The 5,783-nt window shown below is 32.8% G+C and overlaps 2 non-coding genes across 2 annotated transcripts; both read left to right on the plus strand.

Moving 5' to 3' along the window:
* The first annotated feature begins 936 nt into the window (after positions 1-936).
* TRNAP-UGG (transfer RNA proline (anticodon UGG)) lies at positions 937-1,010 on the plus strand. The gene has a single exon. It is a non-coding gene; the product is annotated as a tRNA-Pro (tRNA).
* Positions 1,011-1,172: 162 nt separating this feature from the next.
* Positions 1,173-1,246, plus strand: TRNAW-CCA (transfer RNA tryptophan (anticodon CCA)). Its single transcript has one exon. It is a non-coding gene; the product is annotated as a tRNA-Trp (tRNA).
* The last annotated feature ends 4,537 nt before the right edge of the window (positions 1,247-5,783 follow it).

Raw genomic sequence — 5,783 nt, forward strand, 5'->3', positions numbered from 1 at the left:
CCTTGGATTTTTGATTCACGCAACTCTTCCATTTTCCGATCCAAAATGAAGAAAAAAAGAAAAATTGGTAACTCGAAATAAAATTATGAAAGATTTCGTTACAATCAAATATTAAAATATAGTAATACAATAATTTCTAAATTTAGAATCGCAGTACAGTTTTTCATTTAAGTATTTTGTATGATATTGTTGCCCTAGCCATCACATTTTCATTTTCGTTCTCACTCTTTTATTAATTAAATTTGAACCTGGCGCCGCGTCCGAGTTTGACTGAGGTTGAATCCATTTTGATTCTTTCTAACTTATTCTAAGTCTAAAAACTCTAAAAAAAAGAAGGGGGAAGGGGATTAGTCAAAGATATTTGATTGTTTTTCTAATCTTCTTCACCCCTTCCCAAGTCAATAACTAGAATGAAAAAAACGGGAATACCAACGCATCCGGGAATAAACGATTGATCTCGATTAATAGACCCGCTAAAGCCCCGAACCATATAGTACTTACTACCGGTGCCACGGAGAGATATGTTTTTAGATCTCGCATTGAAAACCCTCCTACTTTATAGTAATTTGTAATACATACTGGTATTACATACCATCAAATGTATATATAGTTAATAACCGCTTGTATTGTCCGCGGAATTCCTAATTCAAATTGAAATGTACAACAGTTCAATTCGGTAGATATTCCCTTTTTTATTAAAAAAAATATGTAGCTTTCCGCCCCACCCCAAATATTCATTTTTCTTTACGGCGGATTTAATATTTATTATTTCATACGTATATAAGTCTTTTTATTATTTTTATTATATTTTATATATGATATGAGACAAAAAAGAAGAAATGGCAAGATAATTTGTGTATACCAATGGAGGAAATAAATAAAAAATGTGGAAAACAAGACAGGGATTCTCTACAATAACACTGTAGACCAATTGAAAGGGATGTAGCGCAGCTTGGTAGCGCGTTTGTTTTGGGTACAAAATGTCACGGGTTCAAATCCTGTCATCCCTACCTATTACTTATCTTCTGAACAGTAACGAGGAATCAATTGAGATCCATAAAAATTGAACATACATATATCGAATCAATCTTTTTTTATTTAATTTTATGATATTCTCTATGATAATATATGTATCGAAGATATATTCGGGTTGCTTTTAGTTTGATAATAAAACGCTCTTAGTTCAGTTCGGTAGAACGCGGGTCTCCAAAACCCGATGTCGTAGGTTCAAATCCTATAGAGCGTGATTCGATTCTTGTTGTTGTTAAATCAAAATGATACTGAAATAATTCAACAGAAATCAAAATTTTACCTCCTATAAAGCAAGTAGGGGGTCAATCAAAAAAAAGAACTGTTAATTAATCAAAGGTCCAACTGATCCCCCCGTCTGTATTGTAAATATGCGGTCACAAATAATCCAGCCAAAGTAATAGGAATTAGACCTAATACGATTCCAAATAGAAAAACTTCAATCATTTCAATTTAGTTGAACGAGGAAAAGGAGAGGTAATATCTATCCTTAAAATATTAATCGGTATTGCCCATGAATCTCAATGACCAAGAATTCGAAATTGAATTGACAAGGTAAAGAACTCTACAATATATAGAATATATTGAATAACACCGAAATCTTTCTTTTTTTTGAATTGTGCATTCAATGAATTTTAATCAAATAAGTCGTATCTTGTTCAGACCGATAAATAGAGCTGAGGTTATAGTTAAAACTGCTAGTAGAAAACCGAAATAACTAGTGATAGTAGGCATGACGAGGCTAAATGAAATACGTTATTTTTATCCATATGTTTATAAAGCACTTCCCTAAGTTTCTATTTTTGAAAGATACGCGGATGGATAAGTAAAAATACTAATTGAAAAAATATATTCAATTGAAAGTTTTTGATTCATCTATTATTATGATTATAGATGATACTAACAAAAATCTTGTGACATAGGTAAGAAATCAATTCATCATCTGTCTCTCTATCCCGCAATTCGGAATCAAGGGATTCATTGAACAACTCTTGAGTTTTCAAAACAAATATTCTTATTATAAAGAATTTATAAACAATAATTTAATATATAAATCTAGTAAATATATAAATCTATTAAATGGATTCTAAATAATTAGAAAGAAAAAAAAAAAAAAAAAAAGAAAAATAATAAATAAACTATGTTGTGTAACTTGATTCCAAAAATGAAATGCTCTTTGAATCGCTGAAGAATGAATGACCTTATAATGCCCTTTATTTATGAAATTGTATTCCCACTAATTAGATTTTATGTAGTGGGTTCATTTCCATAAAATCTTTTTTAAAAAGAAAAAAAGTATCGCACGATCAGATCACTCGAAACTAGGTTCTCCATTTATTCTTATTCTTTCCATATTAAAAACATTCTTCTAATTAGTTGAAGAACGATCGTTTGAGTCTAATATAAAACAATAATGCGTGCATTACGAATATTTATTATTCTTCTATTCGTTGTTCTGTTTCGTTCATCGAATCCTATGTACTACTGTTACTTGTTACTGGACGACTAACCAATTCCTTAAAATAAAAAAAGATTCAAACAAAAATATAACTACAAACACAAAAGAAATATTTCGAGATTTCACGTCTAATTTCATTGAATTTTGGGACTATTAGAATCTGCTTCCTAAATTATTATAAACCAACCAGTCGGATTCACATTTTACCCAATCTTCGCTTTCTAGCCCGAAGCCAATAACCGATAGAATCCTTAATACTACAGACAGGCATTTTCAGAATTTTCTATTGAATGAATGGTATATGATTCTACATCGACAAGCAGCAAGAAAAGAAGAAACAAATTATATTATTTAGTTTTAGTGCTTCATTTTGATACTTATTGTGAAATTGCGTTGCTGCGTCAGAAGAAGGATAGCTATACTGATTCGGTATACTCTAAAAACACCCTCGGTACAATATTGACGATCTTACAAAGATAAAATTTCAGTTAATTTCCATTTACTGATCTCATCTTTTACGGAATCGATCCCCCTTTTGACTGTACAAGAATATGTGGAGCTCGGCATGTCTGGAAGCACAGGAGAACGTTCTTTTGCTGATATTATCACCAGTATTCGATACTGGGTCATTCATAGCATTACTATACCTTCTCTATTCATTGCAGGTTGGTTATTCGTCAGCACGGGTTTAGCTTACGATGTTTTTGGAAGCCCTCGTCCAAATGAGTATTTTACAGAGAGCCGACAAGGAATTCCATTAATAACTGGCCGTTTTGATTCTTTGGAACAACTCGATGAATTTAGTAGATCTTTTTAGGAGGACCAAATGACTATCGATAAAACTTATCCTATTTTTACAGTGCGATGGTTAACTGTTCACGGACTAGCTGTACCTACCGTTTCTTTTTTAGGGTCAATATCAGCAATGCAATTCATCCAACGATAAACCTAATCCGAATTATAGAGCTATGACACAATCAAATCCGAACGAACAAAATGTTGAATTGAATCGTACCAGTCTTTACTGGGGGTTATTACTCATTTTTGTACTTGCTGTTTTATTTTCCAATTATTTCTTCAATTAAATAAAAGAAAATACTAAATAATAGTACGAATTATCTTATCCCATTCGGAAGGATATCATCTCATAATTATCTATGACTGTTTCTGTCTCTAGCACGACCACTTGATGAAATGGGGAGGGAAGTGGGACAAATGGCCGAGACTACTGGAAGGATTCCTCTTTGGATAATCGGTACTGTAACTGGTATTCCTGTGATCGGTTTAGTTGGTATTTTCTTTTATGGTTCATATTCCGGCTTAGGTTCATCTCTGTAATAATCGGATGAACTGAGTTGGAGACATGAAAGCGTAAGAACTCAACAGGATCCCCCTCAAATCAGAAAAAAAGAGGGGGTAGGTCCCGTTGAGCTCTTACTAATTAGAATTAGACTAATTTATTCATATAAATGAAAAAATGGATCTTTCCTATTTTTTCAAAAAACTTCATTTCTTTCTGATTCTGAATTGCTTCAAAAAAAAAATTGATTCAGACCATCTCTTTCGCGATCGTATCGGTCGATACTTTCATTTCAAAGCGAAAAAAAGAAAGAGAGAATCACTCGATTCCCTCTTTCTGGATGATACAATCCCAATATAACAATATTATATTTCTATCGATCAGATATCACAAACCCTTTAAATAGATTAAAATATACTAATAGAATTTTCTATAGTTATTTTAATATAAAATAGAATTGAAAAATTCATTGAATTTGTTCACTACTTATGTAATAAATCGAAAAAAAGGTTCTGATAAACCGGGAAAAATTGAAACTAAGAATAGAGATCTTTGACGAACGGGATCAAGAATAATTCATTAGTTTATTATTTCGACACCAGAACAAGAAAAGGAATTTTTCTGGTATCGAATACTAGAAAGATGCATAATTCCTTCTAGAATCCTTTGTTCCCTTCATTTTTTTTCTATTCTCCATTTACTTATCTTATTTTTAATATCTACTCTATTTTTATTCTATTAGAATAAAAATAGACACATTCAATGACATTTCAATCTGGCACCAGTGACATAATAATCATAATAATACCGCTCCTATTTGTATTGTAAAAAACAAAGAAATAAAGAAGAGGTAAAATAGTCTTCCTGACAATATAATATCCATACTATGACTAGTAATGCGGTACAAGTAATTACCGAAATAGGGTCGAAAAAGAATAAAAAAAAAAACAAGGGAAAAAGTTTTTCATAATTTTTTGATCATACATAATTAAATTATAGAATTGCCAACAAGAATTTGGTTTTTTTTACGAACTTTATTTGATAAATCCCCAGATTTAGAAATTCATTTCGGACAATTGAACCTTCTCAAACTGTTTCTTTTTAAGAACTAAAAAGATTTGTGCCAAAATAACAGATGCAAAAAAGAACAAAAGGCCTTGGACACGTAATGGATCTTGAAGGACGATTTCCGCATCTCCCTGACCAAATCCTCCCACATTAGGATTACTCGTTAATGGTTGATCAAGTTTGATGGATTCGCCCTCTGAAACAAGAAGTTCTGGTCCTGGAGGGATAATATCAACCACTTGACGCCCATTCGCTGCATCCACTATGGTTATTTCATATCCTCCTTTTTCTTTTCGTATTATTTTGCTTACTATCCCTGCTGCTGTAGCATTATAAACATTATTATTACTCTTACTCCCGTCGGGATAAATCTGACCCCTTCCCCTGTTCCCGCCTACGTATATGGGATATTTTAAGAAGTGAACATCTTTCTTAGTCGCAGGGTCCGGGGAAAGAATAGGAAAGGTGATTTCACTATATTTCTGACCAGGAACAGGACCTATCACAAGAATATTTTTTTTAGTGGGACGATAGCTCTGAAAAGAAAGATTGCCCATCTTTTCTTTAATCTCGGGAGAAATACGATCGGGGGGGGCTAATTCAAACCCCTCGGGTAAAATAAGAACAGCCCCCACATTCAAACCACCCTTTTTACCATTCGCAAGAACTTGTTTCAGTTGCATATCATAAGGAATTCGAACAACTGCTTCAAATACAGTATCAGGAAGTACCGCTTGTGGAACCTCGATATCCACGGGCTTATTAGCTAAATGGCAGTTGGCGCAGACAATACGGCCGGTTGCTTCTCGTGGATTTTCATAACCCTGTTGTGCAAAAATGGGATATGCATTTGAAACGGGTGCCCAAGTTATTATATATATCATGAGTGATACGGAAATAGATCGAGTAATCTCTTCCTTTATCGAA

The sequence above is a fragment of the Cucumis melo genome, unplaced genomic scaffold (assembly GCF_025177605.1).
Source record: "Cucumis melo cultivar AY unplaced genomic scaffold, USDA_Cmelo_AY_1.0 utg001553l, whole genome shotgun sequence".
Lineage (NCBI taxonomy): Eukaryota > Viridiplantae > Streptophyta > Magnoliopsida > Cucurbitales > Cucurbitaceae > Cucumis > Cucumis melo.